The sequence below is a fragment of the Magnolia sinica genome, chromosome 10, assembly GCF_029962835.1.
Source record: "Magnolia sinica isolate HGM2019 chromosome 10, MsV1, whole genome shotgun sequence".
In the NCBI taxonomy this organism is placed as follows: Eukaryota; Viridiplantae; Streptophyta; class Magnoliopsida; order Magnoliales; family Magnoliaceae; genus Magnolia; species Magnolia sinica.
The window spans coordinates 35368038-35377460 of record NC_080582.1 but is presented as its reverse complement, the minus strand read 5'-3'; positions in this window follow the sequence as shown (position 1 = coordinate 35377460).

Here is a 9423-nt window from a genome sequence, read left to right as displayed (position 1 = left end):
TCCACCATTAATTCTTATTTTAGGGCCCACTTGTTGGTGGGACCCATTTTGATGTATGTGATGTATCCATGAGGGGCCCATAGTGGTGGGGTCCCTCTATCACCGTCTCTCTCTCTCTCTCTCTCTCTCTCTCTCTCTCTCTCTCTCTCTCTCTCTCTCTCTCTCTCTTCCTTTGTATGATGATGATGAAGGGGTGTGTGACCCATCTGATGTGTGTGTCCCACCATGAAGCATATATTTTATCTATACTATTCACTTTCATGTGGGACCCGCCTGATGGATCTACACCATTCAGCCCATTATCGGGCCTGGACAGAAGGAAAAACACAAATATCAGGTGATCCAAAGAGGTGGCCCACGTCCATGTGGGACCCACCATGATGCTTGTGTTATACCCATGCCGTCCAGCGTCCCTGGATGCTGGACAGGTGCGGCTAACATGGAGTGCGTGTACTGACATGGGTGTGTACTAACAAGATAACAAAAAAATATATAATAAAAATAATATATATATATATATTATATATTTGGGCTCTTGGGGTGGGCTGCCCATGCAGGCCCCACCTTGATGTATGGAGCTGATCCACACCGTCCATTCTGTTTCTCTGCCCGTTTTAAGCGTTGAGCTAAAAGATGAAGCCAATCTGATCATCTGGCAGGCCATAGCATAGAAAACAATAGTTTTCACCATTAAAAATTCATTTTGACCTTTCTACACACCGAAAAATGCCAAATATTGAGCTTGTTTGGCTTGTCTCGAGCCATAGGAGACAGTGGACGGGGTGGATTATCCTGATGTGGGCCCCACCTAGGAAAATCCCCAAAAACCTAAGAAAAATAAAAAGAAAAAAAAATAGGGGCAATAGCAGCTGTTGTCGCCGCTGCCAGTCAGAGGACGCCAGCAGCATCCTGCTGCCTGACGCTGGAGGCAGCTGTGGGCCCCACCATGATCAGTGTAAAACATCTACACCGTTCATTTGAGCTGGCCCCTTAGGGCAGTGGGCCACCCCCCAAAATCAGCCTATACATGGCTCAGGTGGCCCACGCCATAGGGAGCAAAGATGATTGAATGTCTGCCATTAAAACCCTTTCCGAGTCATGAAAGTTTTGTATCGATATGAAATTTGTTTTTTTCACTTCACCTGGGTCCGTGTGACCTCGTGAACAGATTGGATGATAGATAAACATTATGGTGGGCCCCAAGTCCGTATGACCTTATCAACAGGTTGGGTGGAAAATAAACATTATGGTGCGCCCCAGGTCTGCGTAACCTTATTCACAGGTTGGGTGGAAAATAAACATTATGGTGGGCCCCACATGGGACCCACTGATATATGTATTATATCCACGCCTTTCATTAATGTGGACCTCCACCATGAGGTATGTGATTTATCTATGCCGCCCATCCCTATGGGACTCACCATGATGCATGTATTGCATCCAAATTGTACAACCATTTTTGAAATAAAATTTTAAGGTTTGAGGCTAAAAATGAGACAGATCTAGGATCAAGTGGACCACACTATAAGAATCAGTGGGTTTAAACGTCCACCATTAAAACTCTTGGGGGCTACCAGGTTTAGACCAAAATGATATCTGTTTTCCTCTAGATCTAGGCCTTTGTGACCTTATGAATAGGCTAGATGGGAAATAAACCCTATGATGGGCCCCACTGGAATTTAATCATGGAAAAATCATTATCTCCACTATGGTCCAGTTGATCTTTTGATATGATTCATTTTATATTTATCGATTCCTAAAAATAGATGAGTTAGGTTCAGCCTATTTGAACTCGGCCCATTCAACTCGGCCCATTCAACTTGGCCCAATTGATTCGGCACTTTATTTCAGCCCATTTGAGTAGGCCCGATGTGTTATATGAGGCCCATGGGTCGAGGCCCAATAGGATGTACATAAGGCTCATTGTAGTGTGATTCCACTATGGTATGTGTTGACATTTTTAGCGGGCTATGCCTTAAGAGTAATGATGGTTTGATGTCCACATTATAAGGATAATGTTGGTTAAATGTCCGCATTATGACTCTCCCTAGGGCCCATTGATAGGCTCATACTTTGTAGTGTGTAGCCCGTCTAGGTCCATCTTCGTTATGAACAGAGCCCATCACCACATAACTTGTTTAGTATAGATCCATGATTCATGATCATACGCATAATATATATGTATGATTTGAGGAGTGACTGATCATAGCATATGCCTTCGGACAGATTGTTTATAGGCTCCCTGATAGGCGGAGTTGCCCCACATGAGCGCGTAGTATGCGTAGGATTGTTGCATGTCTGGTAGGATGATTGTGATTATTGGATGCTCTAGCAACATTAGGGCCATAGCCTCCATAGACACATCGTAGGTAGCTGGATTGGATACTAAAAATACTGTTTCTAGCATTGGGGCGCCATAGATGTCCCTGGGTGAAAATTCCTAAATCCGATGGTAATAGAGGATGACTCCAACGTCGAGACCGAGTGGATATAAGAGCTGTAACGCCCTGAAAATTGAGGGTCGAGGAAAAGTCCAACTCCCGAGTTCCAACGCATCATTTATGCAACATATTTAATGATGATTAAATGTTGTCTGTATTAGTGCATAAAACATGAATAAGGTTAAGCCAAATCAGCAATACATAATCCATGGACAGCTGTGATACGCAAGCGGAAGACTGAAACGAATATGTATAACTCTATAAATCAGTATAAGTCCCCAAAGTGCGTATGCATTGTCAGGTCAATAATTACATGTATTGTTTCAAATACAAAATGTAAAAATGTAATAGTCTACTACAAGTATAACCCTGAAGCCCCGTCAATCAGAACGGCCTATATGAATCCACCTGAGTACTGCATATATGAGAAAGCATCCCCGTCTTCTGCAAAGTCCGCCTCTGCCTCATCAGTCGGGTCTCCATCTGCAGCTAAGATAGAGTCTGGTTGGTGTGTACAACACCGTCCCGTAACGTGGGAGTGAGTGATCAACTCAGTGGAACAATAAAGCAAAGGTTAACATATTATCAATTCAGTCAAGCAGTAATGATAAAGCAATACAATCAAACATCCCTAAGTACTCTGATTAATGTAAGGATGGTATGTATAAATGATGCATGCCCTCGCCTGCACTCCCTCTGCGATCTTCATCTAACAGTCGCGCATGTCAGTCACTTCCTCAGTGCTCTGCTCAACGTCAAACGGCACATGCAGTGCGGTGCATGATCGTGATTACCAAGTTCTTATTAGTCATTTTCATACAGCAGGATTGGAAAGCTAAGGTATCTCCCTTATATCAATTCTCAAACGGTGATCCATTCGGTTCTAAGTCACTGCAAATGGCTCATCACCTTATCAGTGCAGGTCTAGTATGTACTCTTGTTGCTACGTAAGGGCTCGTTGCCTCTACGTGGTCTTAGAGTACGCTCGAGGTCACTACAAAGGGCTCGTCACCTTATCAGTGTAGGCCGACAGCTCGAATACAGTGTCTCATACCACCGTATTCGGCTCACGAGTTTGGGTTGCTCACTGGTCACTACGGGGAGGCTCGTCACCCCAGCGTAGGCCAACAGCTCGACCACGGTATCCCATACTACCGTGCTCGGCTCATGAGTCTTAGGGATCGAGGTACCAAGGTTTAAAGGGATTTTCACTGGTGAGTTTAGTACTTTAGATCCAAGCAGTAGCGTCCATACATGGTGAACATACATCGGGTCAATCGGATTACTTGACAAGATCGACTAGTACGAGCGCACGTTGAGTTGATTGACATGAAGTGTGTAAGCACTCCGTGTGGCCTAACCACTGCCAACATCCTAAGTACGGCTCGGATTCATCGATCACGTCCTACATGGCGAAATCAACCTCAGCTACCTATTCAATGCCTGTTACCGATTGCCTGGACTATTCCGTAGTCCCTAAACACATTCAATTATAACAGATAATCATACAAGCTAAATAGAACAATAATGGATCAACAATTCCAATTATACTAGCATATGAGCATTTGATAGATTTCAACTTAAACATGAAGTCACACATATGCAGTGCCTAAGTAAAACAAACAAAGAATATAAGTTACATGGAGGAAATCATACACATCGTTAAGGTAGTTGAGAATCTCTTCTCAACGCCCATATAAAGTACAATATATTACACACTTGTTCATTCAGACATTTCTACAAACACTTAGACTACATATTTCAACATATATGACGTATATTGGTGATAGCACATCTTAGGGCAAATCCTTTCGCTAAGGAGTTGTTACACATACAACTAACATAAACACACGAAAATTAATCATGGCAAACACACGTTCAAATTTCATACGTATACGACCCGTTCTACAAATACATGGAATACACTAGACTCCATATAGTTCATATATATCTAAAACGTGAAACAAACATCGCATTTGGCATGTGAAATAGCACCCACATCGGTAATAAATCATTAACCGACATTGAAAGCCTTGAAAACCATAACCTATACGTTTATAGTCTGCACCTTACGCCGATAAACGCGTAACGGATTCGTTTTAGACAGTTAGCCTTTGTCAACGGCGTATTGGCAACCTATAACATGAATTAGGTTAGCTATTTCACAACTTACACTATATGAAACCCTAAAACAGGTTAGGGTTAGGTTTTCTTACCTAAGAACGGAATTGAAATCGTCTGTATAGCGACACAGGAGTGGTGGCTAAGCACGTGGAGCGTCAGGGAAGGATCCCGACATCTATCTCTCACTCTCTCTCTCTCTCTTCCTCACTTTCTTCTCCTCTTTTCTCTCTTCTCTCCCCTTAGGGTTTGCAAAATTCGTATGGAATATGGGAGAGAGGGTTTAAGGTCCTTATATAAGCCCAGGGTTGATGGAAATGGCCCCAGGGCCAAGGTATACTTAGGTTATATCCAAATACGGTCCGTTCCGGTCCAACGGAGCACTTCTGGTGGCCCCTTTTCCACATGCGGTCGAACTTAAGCTCCCTAATCATGGATCTAGGTCAGGCTGAGTTTTCGTTCCGATCAAATTTACAGATCAGCCGTGGCGAACCCGTTTCAGTTCAACGGTCACGGTCACTCGATCAGGGTCACAAGTACTCCGACATGTGTGGGACATTTCTCTTGATCCGATGGTGTATTTGGGTCAGATTCTGATGGTCTAAATCCTTATATTTGGCCCGCAAGCGACACGACTCAAATTACTTAAATTCAAATTTTATTTCTGAATATTTTCACTTTTCTCACACTCTTCGCTCTGGGCTCAAGTAGTGCATTTCTAGACACAATTAAGACTTGATTTCCGAGGGAGTTATCAAGTCTAGTAATGCAGCCATATCCATATAGTTTCGGGGTAATCGGACTTTCGACGTGCGGTCCAGGTCCGATACGAAGTTTCAAGATGCTCCCGAGAGCAACTGAGTTTAGAGATGGATACTAGATTTCAGGGTAATGTAGCATCAATGATTTTGCACATTTTGGATCTTGCAGATCTTATTTAAAGTGATTAGTGCTAATTTCACAAGTACTCTAATTTAGCACTTGTTAATATTAACCTAATTTCTAAAGGTTTTGGTCCTGGGTGATTTCTGCCTGAGGTGGTACTCAGGTTTTTGTACGAATTTTTTCGAGACGTTACATGAGCGCAGGAGGGCCGAATACCAGGAGACAGCATTTCCCACTATGTTGTGGTCGGTTGGAAAGGAGTGTGGCCTAACTCGCCCGAGGGTAGGGGGCATTACTAGGCTGAGTTTGACTAGCTCGTGAATGGGTCCGCTATCGACGTGCCGGATAGGTATTGACAGACTATTGGCCAGGCAGATAGTAAGGTTTCTTACGCTCACTTGGACTGTGCTACTGGGAGAGCAATAATGTTATTTGGAGTGTACTAAACCCTGGTGATTATCCAGAATGAGAACTGTACTGATATATAATGAGGATTGGCATGCTTGAGTTGCATCTCGCATCGCATGGCCGTGTTATGGCCGATAGCATTCATATCCTGCACCGCATAGCCTTGGTACAGCTGATTGCATTTATGTACTCACCAGCATGATTTTGTATTACTCTAACCTTAAATTCTAATCACGCTTATATTGCGCACATACTTACACCACCCTCTAAGCTTTCTATAAGCTTATGCACGATTGATGCGTGCAGGCGACGCCAGGACGCAGCCATAGCCTCGCCGCCGTTGGAGCGTGGAGCCGAGCTTCTAGAGTTTCTGTTACTTTCATTATATTGTATTTCTCTTTCATACACATTATACTCAAAGTTTTTTATCATAATGGACTTTGTGATGGTGTTCTTGTGGTTATTGTTCATGGATTATGCTTGTGGTTATGCTTATACTGAATCAAAATCATGTTTGAAATCCTCCTTGTAGGATCCCAGGATTGGAACCTAGTGTATAGATGTCAGGAGCCGAGAATGGGGTACTACAAAGACTGTCGGTGCCAGATTCGACGATCGAAAATTTTGTGAGTCCGGTTTCCGAGTTTGAGGCGTGACTCTCTCTCTCTCTCCTCATTTTTTCCTCCATAGCTAGGAACCTTTCTTCCTAAATTCGTCAGCCCTCTAAACCCAAAAACCCCTCAAATCCCACCACTAAAAATACATCTCAACCATCAAAATCTTCTCCTTGCTCCAAGATCTTCATAGTGTAGAAGTTTGAGAGTTGGATTCCAAGTGGGTGACTATTTTTTTTACTGATTTCCTTTCTTTTCCTTAATCTCATTATTTCTTCATGGATGGATCACATGGGACCCACCAATCCATAGTGGGGATCCCATTTGATCCCATGGATGTGGCCCTTTGGTCCATCCTATATGCATGTCATGTTCCATGATGGTGTCATTCTTCATGGACCCCATCATAATGTATTTCATGATCCACTCCATCTCAAGGTCATCTACACCTTAAAGATCTTGTTGGGATAGCATCTCAACCATCTATTGTAGATATAGATCATGCATGTGATAGACTTAAGATTGTAGGTGTAAATCAATGTAGATCCATATGTGATTGATCTTGGGAGGGCCCATTAGTGGCGGGGCCTTACCCCATGGCCGGATTGTGTTTCTTCTCCATCTTTTCTTTCCTGTCTTTATAGTAAATCTGATGTATGTGTGGCCCACCTGATGTGCCATGCAACCAGGCCCAAGTGGTTGGGTGTCCGGGCCCACCTTGTTGCCCCATGTTGTTGGCATGTTTTGGACAGCCCTTGGGCTTGATTTCATAGATGATCTTGGAAGGGGCTTAGGTCTGAGAGTTGTGTGACCCAACTAGGTGGACCCCACCTTAAGGAAATGGTGATTTATTTCCCTTTTATTTATCTTTTGGGCTGGTTTGGCATATTGCTAGAAATTGTTGTTGCAGCTGATTGTTTGGTATGGATTTTGGTCTATAATTTTTCAACTGGTGGGCTACATCCCTGGACCCCACCTTGTATTACATATATGAGGAGACCTAAAACCTATTTTTTTCAATTTTTTTGAGGCCATAAATCCACCCCATTGGAGGCTCAAATCAGGGTCTATCAAAATTCTGCACTTAGCAGATTTGCTAGAGAGTTTGGATTCCATAAATTAGGGAAGGCGTTTTCGACCTTTAGGAAGGCATCCGTACAGCGGGGGCTTATTCTGGTAAGGTAAAATGAGGTGGGCTTCAACGGGTAAATGGGTCGTACAGTGGTAAATTTCTCGGAGATCAAAGTTACATGGTGGCTGGTGGCAGAGGGAGTAGCCAATCTGTTTCCGTTCAAAGGAGATCAAAGTTACATGGCTCGCAAATGATGTATTTATTATATCCACACCGTTCATCCATTTTGTGAGATCATTTTAGAGCATGATACAAAAAATGATTCATATCCAAACCTTAAGTGGACCACACCAAAAATAGCAGTGGGATAATGATTCTCACTGTTAAAATATTCGTAGCCCCACCGTATGTTTATTTTCCATCCAATCTGTTCATAAGGTCACACAGACCTCGATGATGAGGAAAGACAAATATCATATCGATCCAAATCTTCTGTGAAGCCCAAAAGGGTTTCAACAGTAAACGTTCAATCCCCATAGCTTTTTGCGGTGTGGTCCGTTTGATTTTTGGATCTGTCTTATTTTTCGGATCAAGCCGTAGAAGGAGCTCGCCAAATGAAAAGACGGTTGGGATATAACACATACCTCGTGATGGGACCCACAGAACTTGGTGACGTTAATACACAGACATATCAGTGTGCGGTACACCAGCCAATTCACTTCCCGGATACGGATTGCGTACTTACAGCGTGAGTAGTGAGGTGGATACTGACAACGCTCTGTGGGCCCATCACGATGTATGTATATTATCCACGCCTTTCATCCATTTTTTCTTTCCGGATTATGTCATGGCATGGAGCAAAAAATGAGGATATAGAAATCCCATACGAACCACATCATAGAAAAGAGTGGTGATTGAACACTCACCATTAAAAAATTCTTAATGGCCATAAAAGTTTTGGATTAATCTGATATTTGTGTTTTATATTTATCCAAGTGTGCATGACATTACAGTGAGCCCTGGGAAGTTTTTGACGGTGGGCATTCAATTGACACTGTTTTCTTGTAGTGTGGTCCACTCGAGATCTGGATCTCTCTAGTTTTTGGGTCAATGCTCTACAATGATTTATTAAAATAGACAAATCGCTCTCTCTCTCTCTCTCTCTCTCTCTCTCACACATATATATATCATGCAAGGCTCACTCAACACTGTCAATAGCCACCTGCCTACTAACACTGTCAGTATGCAATCCGCGTCCTACTTGGAAACACCAGCCAACGTGGCCCACTCATGCGACCCACCATGATTTAATAATTAATCCACACCGTCCATCTGCTTATTAAGCTTATTTTCTATCCTGGGCCTAAAAATAAGATTGGGCCAGATCTTAGCTGAACCACACCAAAAAAAATAGTGAGGATTTGACGTCCACCATTGAAGCCTTCATGATACCCAGCTTGGTATTTATTTGCCATCCAACCAACCAACAAGGTCTCACGGAACTGAAGGGATAACAAAAATGTCAGGTTGATCCAAAAACCTCTGAAAGCCACACGAGTGAGCCACACAAGTGCCTTGGCATGAAATTGGACTGCGTGGTGAGTTACTCAGTACCCTCTTAATGTACCGAGTAAACTCAGTTGGGCCCACCTTGAATGTATGTAATCTATCCAAGCCATAATTTAAGGGGTTGAGACCAAAATTGAAGCATATCAGAGATCAAGTGGATCATACCACAAGAAACAGTGGGGAATGATTTCCACCGTTGAAACCTTGCTAGTCCCCTCAATGATGTTTATTTTTCATCCAACCTATTCATAAGATCATACAGACATGGATGAATGGAAAACATAAATATAAGATTGATCCAAAGCTTATGGGG